Here is a 17,879-nt window from a genome sequence, read left to right as displayed (position 1 = left end):
CTAACTTTAGCTATGTAATAAGTTTGAGAACAGTTTAACATGAGCCTCTGACCCAAGCTGGAGGGGGGGGGGAGTGAGTTAGTACAAGCCTTACTATGCCATGGTGCAGTAAGAGGGTCCTTACATGATTCCAGGCTGATGTCAGTGCCTTAGTCTTGAACTTGCTAGCCTCCAGAACTGGACCCAAATAAACTTCATAGATATTCTTTATAAATATTCCTACCTCATAAGTTTTATTATAGCGATGAAAATACTGAATGACACTGATGAAAGTGTTAGCAGTATGGGTGTCCAGGACAATGGTGAACTTGATGATAGTATTGTTATTGGTAGGGGTAATGCCATTGAATAATCCCAGCACTCTAGAGGCAGATGGATAGGAGTTTGAGATCGAATTGGTCTACAAAGCAAGTTTCAGACTTGCCAAGAATGCCACATATATTTCTGGTTGTGAGCCTAGCCTTTAATGGCTGAGCCATCTCTCCAGAGTTGGGTAAGAATAGAGGAGACCAGGATGAGAGACACCATAATAGTTAGAATCATTATAACTTTGAGAAGAAAGCTGACACTAGTGAGATTTCCAGAGATCTACAAGGATAACACCAACTGGAAAATTAAGTAATAGCTGAGAGAGTACATTAATAGCCCCTACCTAATGATAAGGTTGATGACATCCTAGAACCTTCATCCAGGGACTGATGGAAGCAGAGACAGATACAGCTAAACACTGAACTGACCCACAGGAACCCAGTGACAGAGAAGGAGGAGTGATGAGCAAAGAGGTCAAGACCATGCTGGTGAAACCCACAAAGACAGCTGACTAGACAAGGGGGAGCTCTTGAACCCAAGACTGATGACTAAGAGGCCAAAATGGGGCAGACCCAGACTCCATGAATATAGTGTCAGTGAGGAGGCCTCAGAAATCTCTGGGGCCTTGGGTGGTAGATCAGTGTCTACCATGACATACAAATGAACTTTGGGAGCCCATTCCACATGGAGGGGTGCTCTCTCAGCCTGGACACATTGAGGAGGGCCTAGGCCCTGCCCTGGATGAAATGACAGACTCTGGAGATCCTGCCAAGGAGGGCATCACTCTCCCTGGGGAAGGATGTGGGGGATTGGGCTGGGGGTGGGGAGGGTGGGGGGTGTGGCTGGGAGGGAGAAGATGGGGAGCTGGGATTGACATTTGAAGCACGTGTGTTTCTACTTTAAATTTTAAAAAAGGAAAAAAATAAAAAGAAAGTAAAAAAAAAAGAATGCCTATATAGCAAGATCTTGTCTCCAAATAAGAGTAAGCAACCATTTTAAAGCTAATCAAATAAGATGAAAGTAAACAATTAAAATTTAAAGCACAAAGTAACTCATAAGTTATAGTGTATATGAAATCATCAAGGACCGACTGCATCTAACAAAATGTCTACCCTAACTACAGAGTAACTAGCTAGTGTGCTATGGAACTACTTAAGAAAACAAGCCAACAGAGACTCAGTCCTTGAAAGCTTAAAATCACTTCAAATTTGACTTTAACTCAGAAAATGACACAAAATATGAAAACTAAAATCTACAGATGGAAATTTAGTACTGTGTGTTTTACCTCTGGGAGTTACAGACTGCACCATGATGCTATTCTTACAGTACAAATCTGTTGTGTGGGGAGTGGGGGAGGAATAAAAGAATGTGTTACAGGAAAAAAGAATGGAACAAATTTTTGTAAGAACATGTAGTTTTCTTTCAAGTACCTTCAGTCTTCATAAGTAATCTTATTCTTTAAATTTATATATATATATACATATAAATAGCTCATCTATATTTAAAAGATCTACTGCCTTTCATGTTTCTTAGAATAAAAATTATCCTTAAGAAGTCACTGCTACTTAGTTCAATTGATAGCTTTCTTAAAACCTATAATAACAAGAAAAATAGTAAAATTCTTTCAAACATAATCATCTATACATCAGGGAGAGAAGGGAGTGCTCTGTCAGGGCAAGGGCTCTGGAGCACCTGGAGGAGACCCACATCTGCAGGTGTGAGGTGACACCTGCAACACTGTGCCCAGATCTCCTCTGTCACCTGGAGGAGACCCACGTCTGCAGGTGTGAGGTGACACCTGCAACACTGTGCCCAGATCTCCTCTGTCACCTGGAGGAGACCCACATCTGCAGGTGTGAGGTGACACCTGAACACTGTGCCCAGATCTCCTCTGTCACCTGGAGGAGACCCACATCTGCAGGTGTGAGGTGACACCTGCAACACTGCCTAGATCTAGTCTGATTCCCAAAATTGTAACTATAAGAAAGCCTGTTCTTGACATTTTGTCTTTCAGAAAGCAGTTTTTCTCCCTATTGCAGACTTTATTTTTTTATTTAAAATGTTCTAATGCATTAGTTGTTATACGTTGTCAGCGAAGAAAATTATAAAGAGAAAAACATCAAAAATACACATAAAAATGAGTATTCATCATAGAAACCTTTGATAGCCATGGTTTTTATTACAGTTTTTCTACTTTGAAATTAAACTCAATTAAAAATATTTTAGACAAATAGTAGTTTTGTATTTACTATGAAAATCACCAGCTTTGAATGTCGTAAGTACAAAATTTAAAGCAGCAGGAAGTGGGATCTCTGAAAGTCTGGCAGAGAACAACAGTATGCAGTAGAAATAATGCACGCACAGACAAGTGGGACTGAGGCTGCAGGGAACAGGAGCAGGCAGGGCCCAAGGAGGAAACGGGCCAATGAGCGGAGACAAGCGTGCTGCAGTGTAACACATGGCATCACTTGTCTGTACTTCCAGCACTGGTGAGGCGCTGGCAAAGGTCACAAGTTCAAAGCCAGCTTGATCTGCATCACAAGGTCCAAGAAAGCCAGAGCTACCTGATGTGTCAAAAATAGCAAATGAGTAACAACAAAAATGGCTAAGAATTTGGGGTCCAGACTTTCCTCCATTAACATGTAAAGTCTTACATTTACAAAATCCTAACCCTTACCCTAACCCTAGCTGGTGTGATCTTGTACAGGTCTTGTGTATGTAGTCTCAAATGCTGCAAGTCTATGCATTCAATGGCCCTGTTGTGTCTGACAAATACTACTACTCTGAGTTCTTATACTTTTAAATGACCAAAGGGGGGCATGGGATACATCTATATATGAACCACTAAATCAAAATGATTGGGGGAGGGGATTGTCATTTATTTGTTGTTTGTTTTCTTCAAGACAGGATTTCTGATGTTAACACCCTGGCTGTCCTAGAACTCTCTCTGTAGACCAGGCTGACCTCAAACTCACAGAGATCTGCCTGCCTCTGCCCTGTGTGCTGGGATTAAAGGCATATACCACCACCGCCTAGCTCAAAATGACTTATTAGCCCTTTACAGAAAAAGTTTGCTAATCCTCATCTACATAATGCATTACCTATTAGAAAGAATAAATTTACTATTGGTTAAAAGGAATAAACTTGAAAAGACATAAATCTGCATAGCTATGTATATGTAATCTTTTCTCTGGTCATGAGATCCTTTCGTCTAACAATGGGGTAGTGGAGGAATGAGAATAATCATGGTCAAAAATTGCTCAGCTGTGTTTACCTGACCAGACTGAGCCAGTCAATCTCCCAGTACCGGTGAAGGAGAGACACACAAGCAGTCGTGAAGCAGTTTCTACCCAGGATAAAACCTTCCATCTTGGAAGGAAGCTTAAGACAGGGTATAAACAAAATGTATAAAAAAAAAAAAAAAAGAACTATTTTAGGAGAGAATGTTTACAAGGAGGTAAAACAACAGGATGTCATAGGGCAGTGGGCATCAACCCTCCTAACACTTTGACCCTTTTAATACAGTCCTTCATGTTGTGGAGACCCCCAACCACACAATTATTTCAATGCTACTTCATAACTGTAACTTTCTACTGTTATGAATCATAATTTAAATATCTGACATGCAGAATAACTGATATGTGATACACAAGGTAAGGGGAGGCAAAACTTCATGCTGCAGGAAAGCTCCATTAAGATAGGAAGTAAGCCACTCAAAACAGGAAGTCTCTGAAACTTAACAGATTCACTAAAGCCTTCCCTTCCCAAGAGTGTATAAACAATAAAGACTGCTTAGATGAGAGCTTAGATGATGAGCCAAGATGTAAAGACTCAGACAAGCCCAGCTGCCTGGAAGAAACAAAGACTAGCTGAGTTGCCTAGAAGAGGCTCAGACCAATTGAGCCACCTGGCTGAGAGTATACTCCAGGTTTCCAGCTGGGATGGGCTGGGATGATGCAGCTGTCTTTGAGTCATTTCACTTCTGTATGTAACCCTTCACCCATAAAGCTATAAGTAACTCCAATAAAATTCACTGATTCGCCAAGTTGGACTTTGGTAGCCTCCATATTGATGTCTGTTATCTCCCCAGAAAAGTCTCTCCCATAACACAAACCCACATCTCTAATAAGGACCTATTAACAGTTGATGGCTACTAGGGAAGACACCATTGTCTTTGGTGATATGAGTCCTGCTTGCTGACCACTCTCCAATTGGTGGCTCCACATCCGTTTGCATACAGCAAGCACCAACCTGGACTTGGTAGTGTAGTTTTATGTCAATGTGAAACAGGCTAGAATCACCTGAAAGGAGGGAAACTCGGTTGAGAAAATGCCTCCCTAAGACCCGCTACAGGGTATTTTCTTGGTTACTGATTGATGGGGGAGGGCCCAGTCCATTGTGGGTGGTACCATCCCTTGGCTAGTGGTCCTGGGTTTCTCTAAAAAGGCAGGCTGGGCAAGCCATAGGGAACACACCAGTAAGCAGACCTCCTCCATAGCCTCTGCATCCACTAATATCTCCAGGTTCCTTTCCTGTTTGAGCGTCTGTCCTAACTTCACTCAATGATGAATAGTGATATGGAATTGTAAGCCAAATAAACCCTCCTTCCCCACGTTGCTTTGGCATGACATTTCATGACAGCAATAGTAGCCCTAAAACATGGGCTATTTTTTAAAAGAGTATGAAGTATGGGGATATGGAGGGAAGAGCTAGGAGAAGTTCAATGAAGAAAGACTGGAAATACAGGGGGAGAATGGGATTATATCCATGTCTGAAATTGTCAAAGAATGAATGAATATATATTTTAAAGATTATTCAAAATCAGTATTTTAAATAAAAATAACCTGAGTTGCGGGACATAGACGGCTGACATCACTAAGCTTTAAAATAAGAGAAACCAGGCATCAGAACTAGAACAATTAGATTTTAATAACATTAGACAACCTTAAGATACCAAGAGAGCAGTGTAAAGAAACACCACATTGTAGCTCATAATAAATTACTAAAAATATTCCATAATAATTAAGTTTTTAAAGAATTACAATGTCTGTTTCCAACCTAACAGAGTACCTGAAGTAGGATTTACCTAGTAAATAGAAGCCCCCCAAATAAAACCACGAAACTGCCCTTCCCCACTAGACAGCACGCAAGGCGAGGCTGTGACTTTAAAGCTGCTGGGGTCTCCAACAGCATAAAAGGAGTAATAAAAATCCAGAGACAGACATTGGGGTTCAAGCTGAAGATTAGAGAAGCAACACAGCCAGCCACTCAAGAGCTCTCATGTCTACCAACGTTCAGACCGAATGGGCTAGCCACTGAACCTCAGACTGCGTCTCCAGACTATACTGCTCTCCACCAAGTCTTAGAATCCGACACTGCCCTCTGATACCGCATGGAGTTCATATATTCTCTCTAGTGTTGGGATTAAAGGTATGAACAGTTTCTGCTTTAGACTGATTTACTCTAATGTAGCCCTGGGTGCCCATCTACCTCTGTCTCCGGAATCCTGGGATTAAAGAGGTGTGCCACCACTGCCCAGCTTCTACACCTAGTTAGTCTGGCTGGCTTTGCATTTTGACCCTTTGGGCAACTTTACTCAATCACAAATAATAGGCCTCTTGTAGCCTAGCCTAACCCTGGAACTCCTAAATCTCTTACTTCCAAAGTGCTTGGATCCCTGATATATACCGCCAAACCTGACAATGAATTCAGCTTTATGACAATTACCCAGTTTACTGCCCAACATTCCTAGGGAAATTACCATGTGAAAGAAAAGCCCCAGCATATGTAAGGAGTACAATTTATGAGACAGGTTCAAGGAAAGCTGAGGAAGATGGTTAAAAGAAAAAGAGAAATTTAAACTTTCAGAAAATTCTATATGGTACTTTGCAGCAGGGTAAACAGTTTCATAAATTTCTATATAGGCCCTCTTAAATATTCAAATAAATACGAAGTTATAAACTCATATAGGGAGAGTCAGAAAGGCCAGGCAAAGAAGCACCAGGAAGACGACTGTTAGGTAAGCATCTGACTGCAGAGAGCACTGTAGAATGTCCCAGTAAAAGCCAACAGGGCCACTCAACAGGGGCAGTCAAGAACTACACTCTAGAGCAAGACATGGAGGATGGATGGATGGACGGACGGACGGACGGACGGACGATAGATAAATGAATGAAAGAATAAATGAGTGAGGAAATGAAAGTGAGTAAATGAATGGATAGATAGATAGATAGATAGATAGATAGATAGATAGATAGATAGATAGATAGATAGAGAGCAGAGCTAAACTAATTTTGGTAAAGGTCCCTCTAGAGCTGAATGTCATGTTACTTAAACACAAGCATGAACAAAGCAAGCTTGATCCACAGTATTAGGGCTGACAAAGTATAACATTCAATACAAGACAAAAATTCCATTCATAGTATTCAACCACAAAGACCAATATCCATCTAAACATTACCAGAAATCTCAACATGCAAGATGATGAAATAATTAGGACACAAAGATTTTAAGTCATATATTACAATTAGTTCATAAAGAAAAACATGAACACAATAAAGGAACTATAAAAATATATCAAGAAACCAGGCATTGGTGGCACACGCCTTTAATCCCAACACTCGGGAGGCAGAGGCAGGAGGATCTCTGTGAGTTCGAGGCCAGCCTGGTCTACAGAGTTCCAGGACAGCCTCCAAAATAATACAAAGGAACCCTGTCTCAAAAGAAAAATTTTTTTTATCAAGGAGTAAGGAAAGGCTCAATGAGTAAAGTGCTTTCCATGAAAGCATGAAGAACCAAGTTTGGATCTCCAGTACTCACATAAAAACCAGGCATGGTAGCAATTATCTATAATCCCAGCAATAGGAGAGCAGAGACAGGTGGATCCCTGGAGCTCACTGGCCATCCAGCTAGACAAATCAGTGAATCTAATGAGATCTTCCCTCAAAAAGTTAGGTGCGGAGGGGCTGGAGAGACTGCTCAGAAGTGAAGAGCACTTGTTCTTCCAGAGGACTCAGGTTCAGCACTCACGTGGCAACTCACAACTGTCAGCAACTCGTTCTAGGAGAGCTGATACCCTTTTCTGGCCTCTGTGGGTAGTGCACACACATGTGCATATATACATGTAGGCAAAACATGCATACACATAAAACATTCTTTGAAAGGTGAAGGGGACTGAAGCTTTACACACAGGAACACACAGAGGGGGGGAGGGAGGGAGGGGGAGAGGGAGAGGTTGAGGGAGAGGGAGAAGGAGAGAGAGAGACTGACTATATATTTCTCAAGCTGGAAAGTAAATATTTAAACTGAGTAATTAATACAAGATTTTAGCAACACATTCAACTCCATAAAATAGAAGTTCATAAGACCGGACCAGAAGTAAAAGTGCCCAAACTAATCCTCCCTTCCTCAAAAAACAAAGGTTCCATGCTATGCAAGACAATACCAAGAGTTTGAAAACACAGAATACTTTTAATTTGATTTTTTAAAGTCTAGCATCATCAATAACCACATCAAAAGCACATATCCAAGAATATCAATGATCCAAAGTCACATCATAATGAAGTACAAAAACAATGAAGCAAAATGAGCATTTAGAAGGATCTAGAGCAGGAAAGACACATTACAGAAAGAACAATGACACCACAAACATCAGAAAATAATACCATTGAAACATAAGAGTCAGACCTTTATATCAAGTAAAAGATAATGAAACCCAAAGAACACATTTCAGATAAAGTAAATGTATTGCCAATAATTCTTTGGTATTAAAAAAAAAGTTGCAGTACATCTTTCAGAATGAAACAAAATAATACCCAAATTAGTCTCTGCTGAACAAAACTTCATGAAAAGAGCCAGGAATTACAAATACCTATTTAAGTATTTTTAAAGTTAAACCTGGCGGTGGTGGCGCACACCTTTAATCCCTATACTCAGGAGGCAGAGGCAGGCAAATCTGTGAGTTTGAGGCCAGCCTGAGCTACAGAGTGAGTTCCAGGACAGCCAGGACTACACAGAGAGAAACCCTGCCTTGAAAAAAAAAAAACAGCCAAACAAGCAAGCATAAAAGTTAAGATATGTTTAAAAGATGACTGGCTAAGCAAAAATAGCAATGAAATATTTTGAAATTCATACAACATAAGTAAAATAATCAGCACTAAAGATGGTCTGAGTCAACAGACATTATATTATGATGAGGTTCTGATATGTATGATATATTGTAATTAGACTATGGTAAGTTAAACATCTATACTATTAAATTTTGAAATAATCACCAAAGAAAACTAAAAGATATAGTTAGTATGCTAATAGAGAATATAAAATGAAAAGTTAAAAAGGCAGGAAAGGGAAAAATAATGATGTATAAACAGAATAAAAAGGAGACAACTAATATAATCATGTGAAAATTACATTAAATGTAATTGCTTTATATTCTAACTCATACAAAAATCAGAATAGACTTTAAAAAGGAAAAAAATACATTAGTGTCTAGGAAAAAAATACCTCAAAGGTACACAGATAATACATTAAAAATAAGTAGCGCGAACCACACAGAACCACACAGTACCCTGAAACTGACACCAGGGTTTCACTACTAGGGGTAAAACACTATAAGGTAACAGCCCTACAGGAGAATTTGCTGAATACAAATACATGGAATTAGAGCTGGGAAACATGAAAAAGGAAACCAACAATCAAAGTCTGGGACTTCACAATCCCTCCACTAAAAATAAGCTTTCATGAAAAAGCTAATAGAAGTATAAACAGAGACTCGGTAAGGCTAGACCTGTCATCACTTGGCCTTACAGGCCAAAGACAGAAAACAAACTATCTTTAAAACTACTCACAGCGGAGCATGATGGAGCATGTCTTTAATCCCAGCACTCAAACTTCATCAGCAGCTTTAATTCTTTTCCCCTAATATGTGCTTAATACTGCATTACCTACCTCTCACAAAGTTGGATTTTTTTATATCACTTATTTCAGTTTTTTTTATTTCTTTGCTATCATTTTCTAATGTTGGTTATTTTGAAGATGTTTTCCAATTTTCAAGTAATGGATTATTTTTCAATTTTTATTATTGTTTTCTAATTTAATTAATTCCATTATGGTCAAAGAGAATATTTTGAGCAATATCCATTTTCAAAATGAAGCATATGTTTGCCAGGAGTGGTGGCGCACACCTTTAATCCCAGCACTCGGGAGGCAAAGGCAGGTGGATCTCTGTGAGCTACAGGTCAGCCTGGTCTACAGAGTGAGTTTTGTGAGAAACACGCTGAAATAAGTGATGAAAAATAAAACATATCCAAATTTGTGAGAAGTAGGTAAGGTAGTATACTAATGTGTGGGAACAACAGACCTTGGCCGGAGACCCACTTCCCCATCAGCCTGGGGGCAGGCAGTTGTAAGACAATGTTTACTAAAAACATGTTTACTGAAAACAATCCAGTGTCTGTAAGAAATGTTTACCAGAGCAATAAGTTCCTGATAAGGGCTCGCCCACGGGAACACCCTGACCTCGACCTTTCCAAAGACTAACTGCCTCTTCCTGGCCCACCCACCGCTGCCTCTGGTGTCACAGCAGAACCAGCCAGGGGTAGGGAAGGGAGCAGAAGCTTTTCTTGAGGGAAGCCTTTCTTGGGGAGTTTTCTTGAGCCTTCTTGGGGCCTGCTTAAAGTTTTCTTTACACCACCGACTGGTCTCTGTGTCATCAATCCCGACACCCTCCGCACATTCTCGGATGCAGGCTGCGCAGCGGGCGCGGCACTAATGCACATACTAAGGGGGAAAAGAAAGAATTAAAGCTGATGAAACAAGTTTCCACTAAAAGAGAAAGAAACATGAATGGAGCAGAGATAAAGTTGTAGTGAGATATAAACAGTAAAACATGATATACTTAAAAGGGATGTTGATAATACTGGCAACTTAAATAATTCAAAAGATATATATCATCAAAAGAGTGACAGGAAAAAGTGAAACTATCTGTAAAATAATTTGAATTTATAAACATCACCCAATATAAGGGATTAAAACTAATTACAAACTTTCTGATATTTAAGGAAAAAAAGAACAGTTTTCATCTCATTTTATAAACTCAGAATTCTAAAACTAGATAAAACATTAAAATAAATGAAAAATGACAGACCAAAGTCCCTCACAAACACACAGGCAAAAGACTATCAAAGTAATCTCAAACGAAATCATACAATATCAAAAAGGGTAATCAATCTATCATGACCAAGTGGGGCATACCTCAGAAATGCCTGGTTACTTTACGGCTACACAGGGAAACACTGTCTTGAAAAAGCAAAAACCAAAATCAGGAAGAATCTGTGGAGAATGTGTGTGTAAAAGCATACACAGCCACCCAGGTCCTTCCTCACAGACTTCACTGCAGGTCACAAAGCACAGCACAAAGGTCACGGCTGCATCTCTCACAGTCCACGCTTACGGGAGGAAAGCAGCAGGCGTTGAGGATACAGTATGAGGCATACCCTGAGTCCTTTCCTCCAACCCTGACCTGAGTGTAGGGACACTTAAACCACTGTGGATGTAAGACCTCTGTCACTCTCTGAACACAACTGGAGACATGGTGGGGGTGAGACCTTAACCCTGAAAAACCGAATCCATGCTCACAAGTGAAAGCTAGTAGGGGTACCGAAAACTCCCACTGCCCCGAATCACCACACAGGCTGCCAGTCTCTCATGTGTGCCTTATCAAGTATAATAATTAACCCAGGTAGAACCAGAAATTTGCAAATGGCAGGCTTTATAAGCCACACTGTCTTACTGGCGGCTGCAACTTGTTTTCACAGTTTAAAGCCCCATGGAAATGACTTAATCTGCCAGCCTCCTAAAGATGAGGCTGGCAATAAGCCAGGACTTAAAGAGAAAGAAAAAAGATGTTCTAACCCTAATAAGGCTAGTCTAAGCAAGTATTGGTTGGAGTCATGAAAGTTGAGTGGCCATAATATCCATTCCACTATTGGTCGCTGGCACTGACACTAAACCATCACCTCAGCTTCCACTTAGCCAAAGATGAGGTAAATGGAGCCCAGGTATTCATGGAACCTTCTGTGAATAGAGGGGCCATTAGAGCCAAAGGCTTTGTTTTAAGTAGTAAACTGAGACATGCTTTTGTTCCAACTAGGTAGTACCACACCTTTCATACAAAACCAAAACTGGTACGAAGGCCAGGCCAGCCATATCTATGGACAAACTACTTTCATCTTTGCATAAGGTCAACCTGCTCACTCCTACTCGAGAATCATGAGGCCCAAGTCAACTTATTGCCAAACAGTGGCACCATGCCACACAGCCACAAGGTGTCTGTGGGCCAGGTCCTTCATCTTAACAAAAGCTACCAGTAGGCAACTGGAACCACAGCATTGAACACCCGTGCACCAGGGTGCATCCGAGTAACCGCAAACGGGTAGGTTCAGAGGCCCTACCCACACCTCAGCTGCTTTAACCTTCCTGCCTGCAGACCACACAAGAAACTGAACAGATAACAGAGCAACTAGAGCCAGAGCCTCCAGACAGCTACACTATTCTCCGGCCAGGGCTTGAGGAGTAGGAGGCTTGCAGCAAAGAGCTGTGACCAGGAAGATTTTTCTTTCCCTTGGCTCCTCACACCAGGTGGAACATCCTCCCTCCTCTACCCCACCTCCTACCAGGGCCAACGTGGCCAGTTTGCCCCGTGCCTCCCGCTACAGCGCTGGCTGCTTCCTCGGTGCCTGGTCCTTGCAGCCCACTGAGCCTGAGGTCCCCGAGCCCTGAGACTCCACGGGCATCTATCTGTCCGCAGCTGCAGGGTGCACCCTCTCCTCTGGAGGAGCCCCTCTCACCTGGCTCTCACCTAGGTAGCTGAGTGCAGTACAGGAGGGAGGAAGGGAGCCTGAGGCTGCAGGCTCAGAGAGCGGCGGCATCACCAGGAAAGCCCTGTGCGTCTACATTCGGATCCCATGGCAGCTGCTCAGTAACCAATGTGTAAACCATGGGAGGCTACGCAGCCCTGTGTCCGCACAGCTGCCACCCCTCACGGTAGCTCTTGAGTCGATGGCTACACCACACTGCCCTTTGTCCCTGAGGCTTTCTGGTTCACTCATGAGCTAACATTGTTCCCTTCCTTCCCAGTCTAGAGAATGAGCAACAACCAAAGCACCTTTATTCATGCATCTTTCATTGCTGAAAACAATCCATTAGCAGGTAGGGCAGTAGCTACAACTGCCCTAACTCAAATGGGTAGATCTGCTTCTGTACCTCGTGAGTTTAGGCCACTAAGGGAATCCAGAGGAGCCCTGTCCTTTCTTGTAAAGACAAAGCTTTCTGCTTTTCCTTTGTCAATATCAATGATAAGGGCATGGATATTATCCATTCTTCTTATAAGCCATGAGGCTAGCCTGCTACTGTTTCACAGATACAAACAGAAGGTATATGGTACAAAACCTAGTTTGAGCACCATGTTCCCGACAATTCACCTGGCCCTACTTGGTCTCTACCAGAGGACTCTAGTTAATGCTCTATACCATGTGGGATTCTACCGTTTTGTTTTGTTTTGTTTTGTTTTTTTCAGAACAAGCATAGCAAATCTATCCACCTGCTCTTTGTCTGGGGAGTCATTACTTCATCCCTTAAGGGAGAATGCCCCTAGAAAAGAGACCAGATAAAGAACAGTCAGAGCTTGCATTCTTGTCAATTTCAGCAAGAAGATTCAGGTATGCTCAGGACTCATGACAGACTGCTGCCAAATATACTGTTTGCCCATCTAAAATCAGAGATGTTGAGAAAACAAATAAATATGACATGTATGTTTCTGGGAGAAGCAAACTTAATCTCTGTGTGTAGACATTATTTTCTATATACAGAAAAGTCTATGTAATTTATTTCAAAAGCTCTAAGATTAATATAGGAATTTAGTAAAGTTGTAGGACACAAGACTGTCTCAGTGTTCTATTGCTTTGAAGAGACACCATGACCACGCAACTCTTATAAATGAAAACACTTAATTGGGAATGGATTATAGTTCAGGGTTAGTTCACTGTCATCATGGCAGCATAGGTATGCAGGCAGACATGTTGCTGGAGAGAGAGCCTACATCAGGACCAGCAGACAGCAGGAAGTCAGAAAGAAATACTGGACATGGCTTGAGCACTTGAAACCTCCAAGCCCACCCCCAGTGACCCACTTCCTCTAAAAAAGCCACATCTCCTAACAGCTCCACCCCCTATGAGCCTACGGGGGCCATTTCATTTAAACCACCACAAAGATCAATAAACAAAAACATGACTGCTGTCATATACCCTAGCAACACGCAGTTGGATTTTTTTACATTAGGTATTGCTTTGATAGCATTAAAAATCAAATAATAATGTACAAATCTAACAAAATATGTACAGGACATATAAACAAAGAACCAAAAAAACAAAATGATAAAATAAACCACAAATGAACACATGAAAAATAACACAGACACTATGCCCAAGACATTAATGATTCAATACTCCTGCCAATTTTTCCCAGGTTTATCCACAAATTCTCTGTAGCAACAATCCAAATACTAGCAGGACTTTATTAAGGTAATATCCCTAACCAAATATGAGAAAGCAGCAGCAACTGAACATAAATTCATAAATGTAACTCTCCCGAGGTTCCTGGAAAATGTCTACAATGAATCCCTTTATTTGATGACCCAAAGTGACAGTCTACAAGACAATTTCCCACCCTCCAAGAATGGCAGCTTTCTGATAGCTTCAATATTAAGACATCTGGATCAGAGGCAACCATTCAGCTATGTCACTCAGCAGATCATAAGACTTCAAACAGCACAGAAAACAAAACTTGGCATAGATTTGTTAAATGTATAATCCAGCTGGATCGAACTGACTTAGCAGCAAGGTGGAAATGAATTTGATACTGTATAATATCATAGAGTAGGCAAATTATGCAAAGAACAGAAAGCAACAGAAAAGATTATGAAGAAAGATACAAAAAGGTATGTACAGTAATTTTTAATTGTTCTTAGAAATAATGAATCATAGTATTCTTACTGCCCTGGCTACTCCTTCCTGGACTGAGGTTTCAGAGGATGGTCTGTTTCTATTTTCCTGACAAAGTATTTGCTGTGTAAGTACAGTTGAGAAGCCACATGAGATGCTATGCTTTGGAAAAACACTCTTTCAGAAACAGTACAGCTTCAAAACTGATTTTCTGCGGTTAGAAATTATGTTTACATGTATACTTTTTTCCCAAATACTTTCAGATATGGTTAATTAAAATATTTCACTAAGTTGAATTTTTACTTACAAACTCATTAAGTATATAATATCAGAACTAGTCACAAACTTTTAGGAATTAAAAGATATACAATAATAATATAACTAAAAGGAAAACATAACTTCTGAAATACAATTTTGACCTCTATTTAGAGGTGATGTTTGCTTATCCTGCTCAGTTATCATACAACTGATATCATACAACAACCCAAATTGTATTCCCAGTTTTCCACAGAATTAGTACAACATAAAATTTAGAGTGCCCGCCACAGGACACTAGGATGTCCAAGAGGAGCCCCAGCAGTGCCCACAATGACTCTTGCCCGTGAAGACGAGTGGGGAAATCCATCAGACTACAGAACCAAGACAAAATTCCTCTTTCTGTTGGTGCTATTTTGTTTTCATTTTTGTTTTGCTTCTCTGTTTTGTTCGGTCTTTTGTTTTTTTTCTTTTAAATTTTGTTTTGGAGGGGATGCAAGGGCAGAGCGGGTTTGAGGGGACATGGAGGTAGGTGGGACCTGAATGCAAAATCCACAAAGAATCAATAAAAGTTAAAAAAAAAGAAAGAAAACATTTTCCTGTAAAAAGATAAATCACCAGCTGTAGCATTTTTCAAAATTAGTATCTTATATGAACACTTGTATTAAGTGCACAAGTATGAAAAAATCCTGTTACCATGGAAACAAGAATCTTCATAAATTCTAAAATATGTAATTTGATATTCAATTTTTCATAAAAATAATATAACCTGGGTTTTTTTTCCTCCAGTAAGAGTTTCTCTGTGTAGCCCTGGCTGTCCTGGAACTCACTCTGTAGATCAGGCTAGCCTTGAACTCAGATATCCATCCTAAGTACTGGGACCGAATGTATGTACCATCACACCCAGTTTTTAATTTAATTCTTTTTTTAAGATTTATTTATTTATTATGTATAAACAGAGTTCTGTCTGCATGTGCCCCTGCAGGCCAGAAGAGGGCACCAGATCTCATTCAAGGTGGTTGTGAGCCACCATCTGGGTTGCTGAGTATTGAACTCAGGGTCTCTGGAAGAACAGCCAGTGCTCTTAACCTCTGAGCCATCTCTCCAGCCCCCTTAATCTAATTCTAATATTGTTATCATCTTATTTGTTAAAACTAGATGATTTTAAATTACCTTGTGAAAAATTTAATAACATACAATTACTAAAAAAATTTGTGGCTTTAATAATGCAAAAAATGAGGCTAAGTATTATATTTTAAAAACTGCTATTTGTGGTTTCTCATATATCTTTAATCACAACTCATTTATACAGGGAATGCACAGAAATGTCCATACTTGAGCTTTTTTTGCTACAATTATTACTTACTTCTTAAAAAAATCTGACTATAATTTAGAAAAGTTATCCCATTAAGAGAGAAGAGAATCACAGAAATATCCTTCAACAACAACAAAAAACAAAGCTATACTGTTGCTTGCATTGGAGAGTAAGCATAGGTCAACCAGTGTTAAATGCTATACTTTTGTAATACCTAGGAGACAGGCCCACTACCTTAAACAGTAGGCTCACGGGGCTCTAACAGATGGGTACAACATTGACTTTGGCAAGTCAATAGATTTCTCCTAGCCTTTCTTTCTTCTACTTAATCAGGATATTTGAGTAATAAACCTAAGCAAACAATTAACTCTGGCAGAGAACACTACATAGATTTCTATTATGTTAATAATCTCCATATTCCAATCATAATTCCCAGCTCATGCTAACATGTTCCCTCTGACTTCAGTTTTTAATTTAAAATAACATTTTTATCATCTGTCTTTAACATATCTGGCACTGTAGCAAGATCTTTTTCCATAACTTTGAAAATGCATGAATAATAAATAGCACTACATTTTCATTTTTAGCATTACCAAAACCTTACGACCCAAAGCTATGAAAAGACTTTTCAAAATTCACACACACACAAAAAAAAATCCACATTACTTTCGATGTCTAAAGAATTGCAATTCAAACCTTATGTGCATATCAGCTACTCCCCAATAAAATTTGAACACTGCCCATAAAAGATTATAAAAATGCATATAACCTTTCAAATTTATAAAAGAATAATTACAATGACAAATGAGGACCAAACCCAAAGCCGTAAATAAGTCATCTTATCATTGGGCTAAATACTCACCCCACCTACCCCAGTTGTTTGTTTGGTTAGTTTGGTTTTTCAGGATGGAGGATTCTCTATGTAACAGCTCTGGCTGTCCTAGAATTCACTTGTTTACCAGCTGGCTTCAAACTCACAGAGATCCATCAGTCTCTGCCTCCCTGAGGGCTGGGATTAAAGGTGTGTGTCACCACACCCAGCTTCTATAATAACAAGTTCTAAAAAATCTAGACTACAACATTTTGAAAGCTCAAGATTATTCCTAAAATATTGAAACTAGGTGATGATTAATACTCTAATAGTGCAGCCATCAGCAATATGTTCCTCTTTGGCTCAGTGGGTAACATTGTTCACTGCCAAGCCTGACAACCTGAATTCCATCCCCAGAACCCACGTGATGGAAGGGAAAAACCGATTCCTTGGAGGCATCCTCTGACTATGACATGTGCGCCACGGCAGATACACACACACACACACACACACGTAATTCTAAAAAGAATCTAGTCACTACGTATACTCCCATCTAAAAGGGTGACATGTGCGCCACGGCAGATACACACACACACACACACACACACACACACACACGTAATTCTAAAAAGAATCTAGTCACTACGTATACTCCCATCTAAAAGGGTATGTTTCATCACTAAAAAGAACAGAAATGTATTTGAAAGTACCCATAAGTCATAGAAATTTAATTTTAAATGAATGTATTTTATACATTCTTTTGTTTTCTTTTTTTACAATCATCTTAAAATAGCTAACTTTATTATCTAAAAGGACACACACCTCCTTTACCACATAATTTACCAGTAGCATTAGCAATCCCCATATACTATATTTAAGAAAGATGCCCATTATAAAAATAGAAATATCCCAGTGAGATCAAATATTAACAACAATGGTCAATACAAATTTACACATAGAAATATCAGCACAGGGGCTGGAGAGATGGTTCAGCCGTTAAAGGCTAGGCTTACAATCAAAAATATCAGCACAGGTGAGGGCTGAGATTACATTCCCAAAACTGAAACAAATTACTTACTCATTTATGCCCTACCACCATGCAAGCAATGGAATATTTACAAATGCTTTACAGTATAACCACCTTAAGTCGATGTGTTTAATAATGGGAACAAACATGAAATATCCCAGTGAC

At 39.9% G+C, this 17,879-nt stretch overlaps 1 protein-coding gene across 1 annotated transcript in view; it reads right to left on the bottom strand.

The window, feature by feature from the left end:
* The window catches only part of Cog5 (component of oligomeric golgi complex 5), a 277,239-nt gene that overhangs the window by 201,028 nt on the left and 58,332 nt on the right, over window positions 1–17,879 (bottom strand). The gene's annotated exons all lie outside the window — the stretch shown is intronic.

This window comes from Mesocricetus auratus, unplaced genomic scaffold (assembly GCF_017639785.1).
Source record: "Mesocricetus auratus isolate SY011 unplaced genomic scaffold, BCM_Maur_2.0 Super-Scaffold_15014, whole genome shotgun sequence".
Taxonomy (NCBI): domain Eukaryota; kingdom Metazoa; phylum Chordata; class Mammalia; order Rodentia; family Cricetidae; genus Mesocricetus; species Mesocricetus auratus.
This window is presented reverse-complemented; position numbering and strand designations above follow the sequence as displayed.